At 41.5% G+C, this 16,469-nt stretch overlaps 1 long non-coding RNA gene across 1 annotated transcript; it reads right to left on the minus strand.

Annotated features, from left to right (window-relative positions):
• Positions 1-16,214, minus strand: LOC148046038 (uncharacterized). Its single transcript, XR_015696266.1, has 3 exons — positions 16,096-16,214; positions 2,260-2,390; positions 1-61 (listed from the first exon to the last, which is right to left on the minus strand). It is a non-coding gene; the product is annotated as an uncharacterized LOC148046038 (long non-coding RNA).
• Between the last annotated feature and the right edge of the window lie 255 nt (positions 16,215-16,469).

Consider the following 16,469-nt stretch of genomic DNA (forward strand, 5'->3'; position numbering starts at 1 on the left):
ATTCTTCCTTTACCATCCGGGTTTTGCACTGCTTGAAAGTCCCTGTGATATCTAAGGCTTCCTGTGGTGAAAAGGAGCAAATCAATCAATAATTCCATTGCTCTCCTAAAGCACACTAAAGATGGCAGAATTAAAAGCATAGGAAGAAGACACCATTACTGTAAAAGACATGCTGCACTTTTTCCAGAGTGCCCATCAGTTATATGGGGGTGAATGATGGAATGGATGAAGAGAATTTCATTTGCACCAGATTGGTGAATAAGATGGAATACGTTCATTTTACTAGTGCAGGCAGCAAGCATATCATCGTCATTAAAAAATAACAACCTTTTAAGTACAACATAAACTTTGATATTATTGTTCAGTTGGGGTCTAAAAGCTGATTTAGATTAGAAAATGATAGAATTTAATTATCTTTCCAACAAAACTGCTAATTTGATAGTAGCTATGCCACCTTACCGGTATATATACTTTGCCTCATTCAGGCACAATTTGCTGCAATAGAGTGAATTCCATCCAGTGGTGGGTTCCAGATCCCGTTGCAACCAGTATGCTGCAATGTGGCCCGGTATCCAGCATGTGCACATGTGTAGTGCGCGTATGCATACTTATCGCCTGTGATGGTAAGTGGAGCATCGCACAGGCACCATACGCTCTGTGCACATGCGCGAAAGCTCTCATTGGCTAAAATACAGGTAAGGAGGTTGGGCCCTCCAGAGCCGCATATAGGAATGGTGCCTGCTGCTCCCAGCAGGCACCAGTATGCCCGTACCCCACCACTGATTCCATCACTCAACTTGATAATTAATTAAACAAATATCAGCTTTATAAGGAGGCAGACGAAGAGGCTGCCTTAGGCAGAAGAAGCTGGAAAATGCCAAGAGGCTGCTGGAGGAAACAGTAATGTGCCACATTGTTCTTGACAAATATAAGATGTGTGGACTTCAATTCCCAGAATTCCCCATTCAGCAATTCACAATTTTGGAAGTTGAAGTTCCCACATCTAGATGTCAAGTTTGAGAAACATGTATTAAACATGTATTGGAAAAGGATTAAAAAATTGAATAGAGGCAATAACAGGAGTCAAAATAGATTGGAAACCAGAAGTTTTTCTACTAGGAATAATGACTGCAAAATATAAAAAAGAAATCCAGTATTTCATTTTACATATAATTACGGCGATGAGAATTGCCTTCGCTCAGAAATGGAAAAATAAATTAATATCAAGCGAAGACGAAATAATAAGAAAGGTTATGGACTGTGCCGAAATTGACAAATTAACAAAAGAAATCCAGGGAAAAGAAGAAACAGAACATTACCAGATATGGGATAAATCGTATAGGTGGATGGAGCATTGAAAAAAGAAACAGAAGGCTTTATTTTGGCAGCTCAAGAACAAGCCTTAGCCACAAACTACATGAAGGCAAAAATTCAACATGTTACCACCAATAGCTTCTGTAATGAGAAAGACGAGACAGTTAACCACTTGATCAGTGGGTGCAGCAAAATTTCACAAACTGACTACCTACAACACTATGACCATGTTGCTAAGATCATTCACTGGAAATTGCGCCAAAAGTTTGGATTTGAGTACAGCAAAAACCCCATCAAGTTGAGAAGGTTTTAGAGAATGAGAAAGTCAAGATCTTGTGGGACTTCAGAATCCAGACTGACAGGCACTTGGCCACAACACACCTGACATAACAATAGTTGAAAAGAAAAAAGTATGGTTCATTGACATTGCAATACCTGGATATGCACGAATTGAAGATAAACAGCAAGAAAAAATCACAAAGTACTGGGACTTGCAAATTGAAGTTGAGTGACTGTGGAAAAAGAAATCGTGTGTTGTCCCAATTGTAACTGGAGCCCTTGGAGCAATATCTAAAGGGCTACCTTGCTACTTGGAAATTTTAAATTTATCACACTTGAACATTCTGATTCCACAAAAAAACACCCTACTTGGAACAGCTTATATCGTCCGGCATTACCTTAACAGTTCCTAGGTCCTTGGTTAGGGCTCGAGCTGTTGAGCTACCAACCAGCCCCAAAGGCTGTGAATCTCACCAAAGATTAACCAAATAATAACAATAATAATAAACAAAAGATAACGCAGATCCAACCAAGGCGGTAGCAGGATCAAAACCTCACTCATGAATTCTAGCTTTCTGTTTTTTGATTGTTATAAATCCCATCAAAGTTTATTTACATTATATCAACTTATCAGTAAAACAACAAGGGAACAGGGAAGAGTCTCACCTGGATGCGAATAAAGTGAGGTATAGCATAGTTCGGCAGGTAATTATTGGTGTGTTCATATAACTGCTTTCCATCAAAGGATTCTCCTTCCTTTAATCGTATTGCTGCCATCCCAATCTTTCCTTCATGCCCTAGAAAATATCAGAATGGTCAAATACCTCTTCAGAAAGTCTGTTGGCTTACCTGAATGGCTATTCTCTGTGTGCTGTGGGAGAATCCAAGCATGGGTTAAATTTAGCCTATTAGCCTTGAGACTGAGTTGAAAAAAGTCTTGGCCATGCCTCTCTTGTCCTCTGGAAGTCAGTTTTTTAATGGGATGCAGCTGTAAGAAAATGTTCAATATGAGGGTAAGTATGTGTTGAAGATAGATCTGCCAAACACCCTGGAGCATCCGGACACAGGGCGGAATTGGATTCTCCCACAGCGCACAGAGAACAGCCATTCAGGTAAGTCAATGGACTTTCTCCTATGCGCTGCTTGGAGAATCCAAAATGGGATATACCCCAGCTAAGAATCACTGAAAGTTTTGCCAAGCCTTAAACTTCAAAATAAAAGCCTCTTTACTTAAAGCTGCATATTCAGGCAATAGAGTTTTATTAACTGCAGGCAGATAAATTTTGAAATGGCCTCAAAACCAAATATTAACTTGAAGTCGTCACCCTCTACTTCCAGGGGCACATCCTCAGTGCCTGGCACAAAGCTGCAGCCTCCGCTTCCTACACCCCCTGCTGGGGATGTGTTAACGAAAGAATTTTTCCTGAGTAATCTAAGCGAGGCTCTTAATGCACAGACAATTAAAATGGAAGATAAGTTTAGAGATAATAGAGAGGTGGTAAAGCAGGAGAGAAAAGAGGAAATAAAAGAAATGAAAGAAGAAATTAAAAGTGAAATAAAAGGACTTAAACAGGAGCTGTATGAGAAATTTGATGCTAAGGTTGATAAAATTAGAGACGACATGCTGAGTCTTGTAACTGTATTAACAGAACATATTTCTGGAGTGGAAGATACTCTAGAGGTTCTTAATGATGCCAATGCTAATTTGACATTGAAAACAGAGGTGGTGGAACAAAAAGTGGAAAATGCTGAAAAAGAAATTATTATGATACAGTACCAACAAATGGAGTTCGCATTAAGAGTAAGGGGGCTGCGTGAGGAGAAACAGGAGAACCTGAAACAGATCCTATCGGAAGCTTTTGACCGCCTGATGGGAAGACCAGGGACCAATCAAGTCTGGCAAATTGACAAAGCTTACCGCGTTAACTCCTGGCTGGCAAAGCAGAAGCAGCTTCCTCGAGACATCGTTATATATTTTACTACAAGAGAGTTTAGAAATATGGTACTGCAAGCATCTTATAACACTAAGCTTCAAATTGGCGGTCAAGACCTGGTTGTTTTGAAAGAGATACCACCTCAAATGTTAAGAGCCAGGAGAGACTACGCTTTTTTGGTCGAAGAACTCAGAAATCGTCAGATACAGTATAGATGGGATGCACCATTTGGCATCATATTTACATTTGATAAGCAAAGGTACCGCCTCAACTCTGTATGGAAAGCCCGAGATTTTTATTATAATATATTGAAGGCCGGACACCCTGCACCATCTGGACCTAGAGAAAGACCACAAGAAGGACAGGATAGACAGCAAACTACACAACCACCAGACAAGATGGAGCATCTCTCTTCTCTAGAAGTGCAAGGTGCTATGGAACCAAGACCTAGCCGCATGACTACTAGACGTATGGAGAAACAAGCTAAAAAGCAACAGCGTCAACAATCATCAGCCATCGATCAAGGATCTACAACAACAAATCTGGAAGCAATGGGAGGAGCTAGACCTAAGGTTAAACAGGCCGTGCAGGAAGCTCTAAAAATGCTTCAACCAACCAAAGATGACAACTAAGATTTTAACATGGAATGTCAACGGACTGAACTCTCCACAGAAGAGGAAGAAAATATTTCATTATCTCAAACAGTTTAAGAACGATGTAATTTGTTTGCAAGAAACTCATATCAAGTCAACTGATCAAAAATATTTGATCAACTCAAAACTTGGTCAACATTTTGCAGCTTCTGCTATGGAAAAGAAGAATGGTATAGTTGTATACTTAAGAAAAGATATGAAAGCTGAATTAATAGAAGCAGATCCCTTCGGAAGATATATTGCTTTAGACTTAATCTTAGAAGGGAAAAAGACATTACTTTTGGGAATTTATGCTCCCAATCAACAGCAAGATAGATTCTATAGAAATCTTCATGCTAAACTAGTACAGTGGGACTATAGTTCCTGTATACTATTGGGTGACTGGAATGGAGTGATAGACACTAAGAGAGATAAGAAGATTTCCCGCCTAAATACCAAGATGCGAGCAAAGTTACCCAAATCTTTCTTTGACATTATGGATGATTTTGAATTGAGAGATATTTGGCGAGAAAGAAATGCAGAGGAATGTGACTTCACTTTCTTCTCGGACAGGCATCAATCCCTTTCAAGGATTGATTTTATTCTAACCACTAATGATTTGCTTTCTAGGGTCAAGAAAACAAAGATTGCAGCTAGGATCCTTTCGGACCATAACCCAGTTTGGATGGAGTTGGGAAGGGTAGTGCAGGCAAGAAGGTCTTGGAGATTGAATGAAAACTTATTTAGATATGAAAAGTATATTAATGATTGTAAAAAATTACTATCTGAATATTTTGTTTTGAATATGAATAAGGGTACATCTATGGAATTTGTATGGGACGCAAGCAAAGCGTATATGAGAGGAGTTTTGATGAATATAAATAAAACACATAGAAATAAGCAAGGGTTAAAACGAACAGAACTGGAAGAGGAAATTAAGAGAAAAGAGCTGGAGTTAACAATGAACCCAGACGATACAAAGGTTAAGGAAGCTATTAACATATTAAAATCTCAATTTGACATGTTGATCTCTGACCAGGTGGCTACTAATCTATTATATGCAAAACACAATACTTTTTGTAATGCAAACAAACCTGGCAGATGGTTAGCTTATCAGATTAGGAAAAAAAGGAAAACTCGAAATATATCTAAACTGATTTATAGAGGGAAGGAGGTGTTTCAACAGGAAGAGATTCAAAAGGCTTTCTGGGAATTTTTTACAGAACTGTATAAAGGGGATAAAATTAATGGTTTAGACATAGACAAATATTTAGACAAAGAGAAAATACCTTCAGTTAGAGAAGAACACAGGCAAAAATTGAATCAACCAATAACCTCGGGGGAAATCCTGCAGGTAATTAAGCAATTAAAGTCAGGGAAAGCACCAGGTACAGATGGCTTGACAGCGGTTTACTATAAAAACTTACAGTTAGAAATGGTAGAACCTCTTAGAGAATTATTTAATATGATTCAAACGGAAGGTAAAGTCCCTCCATCTTGGAAGACAGCGTTTATATCTTTGATACCCAAAGAAGATCAAGATACTACTCAACCCAAAAATTATAGACCTATTTCATTACTGAATGTAGATTATAAAATTTTTACTAAAATATTAGCAAATAGGTTAATGTTGGTCACTCAACAATTGATACATACGGACCAAACAGGTTTTATACAAGGGAGACAGATGAAAAGTAATGTTAGATTAATTATTAATGCATTAGAATATTTGGGAAAGAACAATCAGATCCCTGCTGCGTTTATATTTTTGGATGCTGAGAAGGCCTTTGATCGAGTTAACTGGCAATTTCTGTTGAAGATACTGCAAAAAATGCAGATAGGAGATAATTTTTTACAGTCAATTAAAGCAATATACCAACAGCAAACAGCACAAATCATAGTCAATGGAAGTCTAACAGACTCTTTTCAAATTGGAAAAGGTACAAGACAGGGCTGTCCTTTGTCCCCATTATTGTTTATTATAACTTTGGAAGTATTGTTGAATAAAATACGGGGCTTGGATGGTTTAAAAGGGATCAAGATTAGGCAGCAAGAATATAGAGTCCGCGCTTTTGCGGATGATTTGGTCATAATATTGGAACAACCGCAGGAATCCAGTATGGTTTTAATGAATATGATTAATCAATATGGTCAAGTGTCGGGCTTTAAAATAAACTTAGGAAAAACCAAAATATTAGCTATAAATATGAATATTAAACAAAAGGAAGAATTAGGAGTGATGCTAGGATGTGAGGTAGTTAAAAAAGTCAAATATCTTGGAGTTAACATTTTAACTTCAAATGGGAAATTATATAAGCATAATTATGAACCACTTTGGCATAGCATACAGACAGAGATGAAAAAATGGGAGAAATTGCACTTATCTTTGCTGGGTAGGATAGCGGCAGTGAAAATGAACATTTTACCAAAATTTTTATTTCTCTTCCAAATGTTACCTATACTTAAAAAAGATGTGAACCTTTTAGAATGGCAGAAGGGTATCAACAAATTTGTGTGGGCAGGAAAGAAGCCGAGGGTAAAGATGAAAATAATGCAAGATGTACGTGAGAGAGGAGGATTGAAACTACCTAATTTAAAACTATATTATGATGCAGTGGCATTATCTGTAATTAGTGATTGGATTCACTTAACCAATGATAGAATATTGAACATTGAGGGACACGATCTGGTATTTGGTTGGCATGCTTACCTGTTATTCAACAAAAAATTGGATAAGAACTTTAAAAGTCATATTTTAAGAAATGCTTTATTGCGGGTCTGGAAGAAATATCAATATAAATTAAATGACAAGATACCCATGTGGGCAATTCCTAGACACGCAATTGAAAATATGAATACAGCACAAAAACATGACAGAATTACCTACAGACAGCTTCTTACCTCGGAAAGGGGGGTATTACAATTAAAATCTTTAGAGGTATTAAAAGAGGAGAAGGTAGTTCAAACATGGTTCCAGTATGGGCAATTACAGGCTAGGTGGAAAATAGATCAAAAAATTGGTTTTATTCAAGTTGAGGATAATCTGTTTAAACAAATAAGAGATCAAAGCTTAATGCATATAAAGAGGATATATAATGTATTAATACAGATGGATTCGGAAACAGAATTAGTTAAAGATTGTATGATAAAATGGGCTCAAAATATTGAGGAACCAATAATGTTGGATACATGGGAAAGAATCTGGGTAAGAAATGTGAAATTTACACAAGCTCAAAATCTGAGAGAAAATTTTTACAAGATGTTCTATAGATGGCATTTAGATCCTAAAAAGTTGGCTTCTATGTATCCGAATGTACAGCCTAAATGTTGGAGGTGTGGTTCTCTCGATGCTACATACTATCATATATGGTGGACCTGCCAAAAGGTTAAGGCATTTTGGATAAAAATATGGTGGGTCATGCAAAATGTTTTTAAAAGAAGGATAAAGTTTAGTCCTCAGTTATTTTTACTAGGTATACGTACTGACTTTACAGTGGTAGAGACCAATTTGATTCTGCACCTGATAACTGCAGCAAGACTGTTGGTGGCGCAATATTGGAAGAAGGAAGACTTGCCTACAATCCAAGAATGGACATTGAAAGTAACAAACTTAGCTGAAATGGCTAAAATATCGGCATATCTCAAAGATCATTCAAATGAGAGATATAAACGAGACTGGAAAAAATGGATTGACTATATACAAAATAAATACGGGACTAAGAAATTCCAGTTAGCCTATGCTTAAGATCAGAAATGATTTAAACTGTTAAAAGTCAGTTCAGTAAGAAGAAGCTAAGGTCAATCTAGAATGTCATTAATTTCTTTATTTCTTTTTTCTCAATAGATTTTAGACTGTGTTAGTTAAAAATCCATACCGTGTACGGGTTCTGGGAAGTCGGGGGGGGGGGAAGGAGGAGGGGGGAGGGGGGTGGAGGGAGGGAGGGGTACACACAACAAAAAAAATTGTACTTCAATGTCTTAATGATTGACAAATGATGACATATTTGGGTTTTTTTTAAAAGAAAAATAAAAAAGTTCTGTTTAGAAAGAAAATGTTCAATATGAGGGTAAGTATGTGTTGAAGATAGATCTGCCAAACACCCTGGAGCATCCGGACACAGGGCGGAATTGGATTCTCCCACAGCGCACAGAGAACAGCCATTCAGGTAAGTCAATGGACTTTCTCCTATGCGCTGCTTGGAGAATCCAAAATGGGATATACCCCAGCTAAGAATCACATGGGCGGGAAGAGTCCTGGTCCAGAATTCCGGAGACTGAGTGAACCCTTTTCAATACACATCACCCAAAGGATGCCTTTGGAGGAAGACTTTGTCCAGCAGGCTGCCCATAACCATAGAAAACACCCCTAGAGCAGCCGCTGCTGGAAGAATTGGAAGTGAGTTGGAAGCCGGACAAGAAGTTTTGCTCAGAGTTTGGTGGCGGCTGCAAGGACACCTGGCCCAGGGCATGGTGAGGATGGGAGGCATGAGAGCTGGGGGTGGAGCAGGCGCTTGTGCAACCTCCCTGTCCAGCCTGGCAGATCTCCATGCATTGACCTAGGGGTTATCCCAAATGTGCCAAGCTGCGGGAGCTGGGGGGTGGGCAGAGTATCACATGGCTTGGCCCCTTAGGGATACTCCCTAGGTCAGTGAATGATGCTCTGCCCAGCTGGAGAGGAGGTTTGCTGGTTGGCTACTCGTGAGCATGGTCATCTCATGGCTGCTTCGCCCCTGAGGCTGTGCCTGGCTCTTCAGGAGGCCGCTTGCAAGGGAGCAGCCACCTGGCAACTCCCCCCTCCAGCCAGGCAGAACACCACTCCCCAACCTAGCGGTATTCTGAAGGTGCCAAGCAAAATGAGTGCCTTTCTTCTGCCCCCTGGCTCTCACGTCTTGGTGCCTTTGGGATACCGCTAGGTCAGTGAGCGGCACTCTGCCTCACCAGAGGGGGGTTGTCCAGGGGGCTTATTTTCAGGATGGGGGCTTATATTTTTGCCCACCCCAAAAAATGTGGCAAGGCTTTAGTTTCAGGACATGTTGTATTTTCGGGAAAACACAGTAGGCAATGGCTGAGATTGCTGCTCATAGGCCAAAGAGATGCAAGCTTTGATCCAACATCTGATGGTGGAAGAAGGGACCCTATGACCCATCGTGGCCAGCTGAAAGGAGAAGAAGAGGGACTCTGACTTCCGGAAAGATGCTATGCATTTAATGTAGCAGCAGAGAGCCCTCCAGACGTCCAGCAGGTGCCATTTCCATTGCAGTGGATGGGACAGTGTAGGACAAAAATTTTAAAGTATGACTTCTTGGCCACAATGGAAGCAGGAGTTGACTTTCAGGATGAACGAAGGGTCCAACCATAAAACAACTCTGTCTAAATGAAAAATGCAGAGCTCCTGTCTGACTAATAGGGCAGCTAGCTCTGACACTCTCCTTGCTGAGGTAATAGTGACGAAGAAGACTACCTTCAAGGTCAACAGCCGAAGACTGATGGCTCAATGGCTCAAATGGCAAAGAAGTGAGGCCTTGCAGAATGAGGGACAGGTCCCATGTTGGATAATGATGGACTACAGGGTAGTAAGGTTCGAAGCACCCTTAAGGAAACTACAGGTCATGGGATGTTGAATGGAGGTATGTTCCTCCACTGACTCAAGAACCATGGACAACGCTGCAACCTGCCTCCACGGGGGGAAGGCACTAATCTTCCGCCCATGCCAACCTGGAGAAATTCAAGAACCGGTGGGACTGAAACCAACTATGGTTCTTTTTCTGTCTGTGGCATCACCTGTTGAAGGCCACCCATGTAGCATTGTATATTCTGCTGGTAGAAGGATGTCTGGCCATCTGAATAGTCCAAATAACCTTCCAGAGAAATTAGCCCATTTCAGGATGTCCCCTTCAAGTGCCAAATGGCTAATTGCAACCACTGGGACTTTGGATGTAAAAGGGCCCCCTGGCTAAGGATTATCCTGTTGTTGGGAATCTGCCATGGGCAAGAGATGGACAGATTGACAAGGTCGGCATACCATGTTCATCTGGGCCAGTCTGGGGCCACAAGAAGTACCTCTGCCTTTTCCGCTAGGATCTTCTGCACGACCCTCAGAATGAGCCGTAGAGGAGGAAAGACATATAGGAGTTCCCTAGGCCATGGGCAAAGAAGAGCGTTCGTTCCGTGGGTTGGAAATCTGGAAAAAAATCTCAGGAGCTGAGTGTTCATTGAGTGGCCAAACAAGTCCATCGTTGGCCGGCCAAAGCGCCTGGAGAGCTCCTGGAACAAATCCGGGTGCAGTCACCATTCCAAATGGTCCATGGTCGATCTGTTCAGCTAGTCTGCTTGAACATTGGCCACCCTCTGATGGATAGGGTGTGAGTCTCTGCCCACTGACCCAGCCTGTCCTCCTTGATCCTGACTGATCTGGATTGAGTGCCCCCCCCTGGCAGTTGATGTGGGCCTTCGTGCCCATATTGTCAGTGAGGATGAGCATGTGGTGGCCTGTTACTAACAGTTGGAACTGTTGAACTGCTAGTCATACCGCTCAGAGCTCTAGCCAATTGATGTTTTAGGCGAGCTCCTGTTGGCTCCACCGCCCTTGGGCCACCCGATTCTGGGAGTGAGGTCCCCACTCAAAGAGTCTGGCGTCAGATGTGACTGTGACCTAGCTCCCTGAAGAGACAGCCCTTGTGAATGGCAGGGGATGTCCACCACTGCTGCAAGCGTAGGACCCATGTTGGAACTCATACCTGCAGGTTGGAACTGCCATCACCGGCTCATTGATACAGCAGCAGGAACCACGGAAGGGATGTCAAACATCGCCTCTGTAACTGGCCTATCATCAATTTGATGCTGAGGCATCGTTCCTGGGACAGGGAGACATCACACATGATTGTATTTATTACAGCTCCCAAATGTAGAAGACTGGTATAAGGGAGCAAATGACTTTTGTTGAAATTGACCATGAACCTGTGTTGTTGAAGAACCTGAATCGTGGTCTGGAGGTCCTGGTGCGCCTTCATTTTGACAAAATTAAAATGACATCAAGGTAGCATTGTAACCTCACTGGAACTGACCTGAGGTGCGCCACTACTGCCGCAAGCAACTTGGTGAAAGTCTTGGGTGCTGATGACAGGCCGAACAGCAGGACTCAGTACTGGTAGTGCAGCCAACAAAACAAAATCTCAGGAACCTCTGGTGAGATGATCTTATTGAAACATGGAAATAAGCTTCATTGATGTCTATAGATGTTAGTAGGTCCCCTTGATGGATGCATCCCAAGATGGCTTGAAGGGACTGCATCTTGAATCATTTGTATGCCAGATGGATGTTGAGCCTCTTTAAGTCTAGGATTGTTCATCACTACCACCACTGAGCTTTTGGGAACTAAGGCGAGGATTGAGTAAAAACCTAATCCCTCCTGGTCCAATGGAACTGGCTCGATGGCTCTGATATTCAACAGATGTTGGATCTTGGTTTTCATGAGACCCCTATGATAAATTGTCTGGGAACTCTCCAGACCCACAGTCTGAAAAACCCAGGCATCTGACGTGGTCAACTCCCATTGGCTGGTGAAGTGTAGAAGCCGACTGTCAAAGGGAAGTATAAACTGAAGAGTCACTTATATTGACAGAAGGGCCTACTGCCCAATCCTCAAAAGGAATGCTGCTGATGGAACTGCTGCTGTCTACCTCTGTCTTGCAACCCTAATCTATCCTGGAATTGATCCGATCCCTGAGAATAGGGCTGGTGGTATGGCTGGTAATTGAAGGAATGTTCAAGAGGCTGAAAGGACTGCCTACGAAAATAAGGTTGAGATCTGTGATCCGCCCATCGGTGTAAAGTGGGCAGGAATTTGCACTTATCCTTATTCTCGGTCAATATGGGGTCTAGGGCATCCCCAAACAGCTTCCCCCCTTTGAAAGGAGTGGAAGCGAGGCACCACTTAGAGCACAAGTCTGACTGCCAGTGGCATAGCCACAACAGATGATGGGAAGAAACAATGGAAGCCAAGGCTCTGGAAGTGAACTTGGTCACATTGAGCATTGTATCCAAGGAATATTCCACGGCTGCCACCAGTTTGTTAATATCCTGGTGGAGACAAATGTCCTCTGACGAAATCCTGGCCTGCAATTGATGGAGCCATACTAAAGAAGTCCGATTAAAGAAAGACGCAGCCATAGTCGTGTAGATCACCCAGGTGGTAACCTGATGAGTCGTGTGGAAAGTCATCTCTGTTTTGTAATCATCCACCCGAAGCCCCTCTCACACCTCTGAAGGGATGATGGTGGGCGAAGCTAAGGCGGCGACAGGAGCGTTCACTGAGGGAACCTGGAGCAGACCTTCTAATTCTTGCCCTGATCCATAAAGCTTCCTATCTGTGTTGTTGTGGGGGAAGGACCCTGGTTGGGTGCATTGCCTCTGCATTACATTCAAAAAGAGTTTTGGACAGGCAGTTCTTGCTCAGGAGCTAATTTGGAAAACAGACACTCAGTGGTGTCCAACCCTAGGGTGGCCCCAGTTGGAGCCTCCAATGTTTCCATGTTCACAGTGGCCTTGGCCTTGTACAAGAGGAACTTAAATAAGGCTGTGCGGAATAGGCCTGAGAATGAAGGCCTGTCGGGGGCCAAACCCTCATCTTCTGACAGCTCCTGCTCCCCTATCTCCTCATCTCCCAACAGCGAAACCTTGTTCTGTAAGGAACGTTGCGGAGAAGCTGAATCCCCAGCTAGACCTGATTGGGCCATAAGAGCGGTCCTTGGATGTAACACTTGTCCTCTACATTTGATCTGAGAAATGGCAATGGAAATTAGGTCCCTAAGCTCCTTTTGGAGAACCAGACTGTGACCATCCTCTGAATGGAGCCCTGCTGCAGTGGGGATGAAAGTAGCCTCAGGGGCAGAATGTGTTACCCTGAGAGGAGGGTCTAGACCTGCTGCTGATATGCAGGCTGGGAGATCAGGTCCTAGACCAACATCAGCCACAGAAAGCCCCTGGTGTCAGTCATTGTATGGTGATAAAGACATATAGGGGGAGAAAAAGCCCTTAAACCTGGGGATCCCCTTTCATCTACCAGTGAAGGGGGGAGGTTAGACTCTCTAACGGTGGCCCTGGAGGCCCGCGTTGGCAAGGCCCTGTGCCTCCCTTCCATTCCCCTATCAGCCACTGATCTCTCGAAGCAAGACTTAGACTTGCTGGCTTTGCTGGCTTTGGCCCTGGTGGAAGGGCCCCTTGTGGTGACCTACCAGTTCTTCAGCTGGAAGCCTCAGTGGAGGGTGATTGGCTGGGGGATGGCAGTGCTGTACCGCTACTACCTGAGATCAAGCAATCTGCCATCTTGGAGTGCTCAACAAACACTAGGCTGAAGGCAAACTCCATGAAGACTGCTGCCAAAGGATAAGCCTCTGCAAGGGCTGTAAACGTCCTTGGAAGTGCCACAGTACTCAGCATGGAAAGACTGAAGAAGGCTGCGATGAAACAGGTGGGAAAGCAACGCAGAAATTGCTGGGGAACTGTGGGTGAGCGGAAAAGGCACCTCGGACTCCAAACAGCTCCGCCAGGAATTGATCAGGTCTCTCGCTGCCAAGTTAACAGTAACGTCAGAAGCAAAGGGTGTGAATTGCCAGGCACACAATTTAAATCGTGGAAGCAATGAGCAAGGGAGAAATGTCATGCAGCAGCAGTGAACCGGCTCTCATCATGTTAGCAACCGCCTCCCTACCACCAATGGAGATTAGCCCAAAGGTCGGGCAAAGTTTCCAGCCACTTAAGCTTCACAACTCAAAAATCCTTAGGAGCTATAAAATCAGTCCAAATAAAAATGGTGGTGGCGGTTCTTTCCGGCGAGCCAGGAAAAAACCCGTGCACTCACTTGTGGCTAACCTGCGAATTCCCAACTCCATATATACAATGCCATAAATTCAATTGAAGAATCCAAGATGACTGCAAATCTAATTTTAATCTAATTTTAAACAGACTGAGTTGAAGAAAGTCTTGAATACATCTCGTTTTGACTAGACTGAGTTAAAAATCTGGCTTCTGGAGGACAAGAGAGATGTGGCCAAGACTTTTTTCAACTCAGTGTCGAGGCTAATAGGCTGAATTTAATCCATGCTTGGATTCTCCAAGCAGCGCACAGGAAATAGACACAGGTTTGCACTGGAGGAATAGCAAGAGAAAAAGTGTTGGCTTAACCTTTTGCCTTCCAAATGTTTTTCTCATGTGAATTCCAGAACCCCTCATTAGGGAATTAGTAGTAGCCAATTCATTATAAAATGAAAAAATAAATACACAAAAACTTCACTCTGGTGTCATATAAAATAGTGCAAACTATAAAATAAGCATGTAAAATTGCATGGATATAATGGATAGCTATAAAAGTAAGCCAATTTGTTTATTCTACTGTACTACAGGAAGTCCTCAAGTTATGGCAATTTGTTTAGCAACTGTTTGAAGTTAAAAGAGCGTTGAATAAAGTGACTGGCTTTTTTAGAAAAAGAAAAAGAAAAGAGTGAATGTGAGCAAAACCTTTGGGAGATATGCCTGTCCTTAAAAAAAAATCCAGACCTCAGAAAACAAAACAAAAAAAATATCTCTGCAAGAATCATTTGCCGGAATAATTTCTTTTGGCAGTGTGATTTTGGACCTTTTGTGGTATCTAGGCAGGGAGCTGAAGTGAAAAGAAGACTGTTGTCACTCAGAAGGCCTTCCTTTCTGTCCACACTGAGCTGTATTTGGGTGGGGGGGAAAGAGGTTGATCTGTAAAATCTCACTGCCAGAAATTGTAATTATATAATGTTGGCAACTCCATTCCAAGTTTTCTGAAAGGTTGTTGTTGAGAAGCTAAAACTAAAATACGGCCCATGGACTGCAAATTCAATATATCTGTTCTAAGAATTTAATACCTGCTCTAATATAATATACCTGTTCTAATACGAATTGTGTAGGATAACAACTACCATCCAGTAAGTATAACCCCATTTGATTGGGAAAAAATCTTACATAAAATTCAAGTTAGTATCAATGTTTCAATAACTAAATTACCCCAAATTAATATTTAACTGATTTGTCCATGTAAAAAGCTGGTTCAAATGTTTTCTTTATAAATCTTGACGCAATTGTAAAGGACAATATCTAAACTGATCATTCCGTTCAAATATGATTTTTAGCAAAACTAATTGCAAAAATAACACACACACACACGCACACGCACGCACGCCCACACCACCTCAAATGTTCTCTAAAATCTGGCTACCAAATACAACCCTGCATTTTATTTTCTTGCAACTACTATGAATTATAATAAAATGTAAAACAACAGAAAAAGATTGGTAACAATGCTTAAAGTAGCAACCTCTATTTCTGTCTCCCTTTGAAAATAAAAACAAGAACCAAGACATCAAACTTTGAAATCTTATCAGGTGTTGGTATATTTAAATACACCACCCCAGAAACATAGATATTCAATAACCATGTAAATCATTCATAATTATTCTGCCAAAATGTAACATCCATACAGTCTCCTTTCTGAATATTTTTATCTTTACACCTTTAAACTTGTATCCTTCATGCCCAGGAAATCTATTCTATAGCCCACTACTGCCACCACCATCCCAAAAATCTGCCTTATTCAGGCAGTTGGTTAATTTTTTTTGTTAGACATAAAGTTAATGTTATTAAATTATGCTCTAATTTTTAGCTTCAGTTTTTAAGTAGTCAGCATTTTACAACAAATTACTTTTTTTACTAGCATATGTTATAAACCATTTCAAAAATACTTGAATTCACTATTATTATTAAAGAAAACAACACCTTATCCAATATTTGCAATGGGGGCAATGTCCCTAAGAATTGTGACTGATAGGTCATGCAATGCCTGTTAGGATTCTGGGCATTATTCTTTTACAGACACTAAACATAGACTTCTTAAATAATACATTTCAATCTACCTGGCACAGACACTCCATATACATTTGCTTCTTGAATAAATTCCAGCATAACAAGAATTGTCTCAACTTCTGTAGTAGCCACATTCTCTCCTTTCCATCTATAACAAGTGTAAAATAAGTTATTAACCACCATTTGTTCATTTATAACTGAATTCCCCCCCCAAAAAAACTTTATTACTAAAGCATGATTGTATACCTTAGATGAAGCCCTTTCTGTGTTCCCTCATAATACCGGCCCCTATTTATAGCAGATTGAAACTGGAGACCTTCTGTTTCACAAGTTATTTCTTGATGTATTTTCCCTGTTTGAAATGCTATTATATTTCTTTGTCTTTCTAAATCTGGATACCACATTGACCTGAAGTTTGGTTTTT

Source organism: Thamnophis sirtalis, unplaced genomic scaffold (genome assembly GCF_051295495.1).
Source record: "Thamnophis sirtalis isolate CommonGarterSnake01/CBP01778 unplaced genomic scaffold, rThaSir2_p1.2 scaffold_4, whole genome shotgun sequence".
Classification (NCBI taxonomy): domain Eukaryota; kingdom Metazoa; phylum Chordata; class Lepidosauria; order Squamata; family Natricidae; genus Thamnophis; species Thamnophis sirtalis.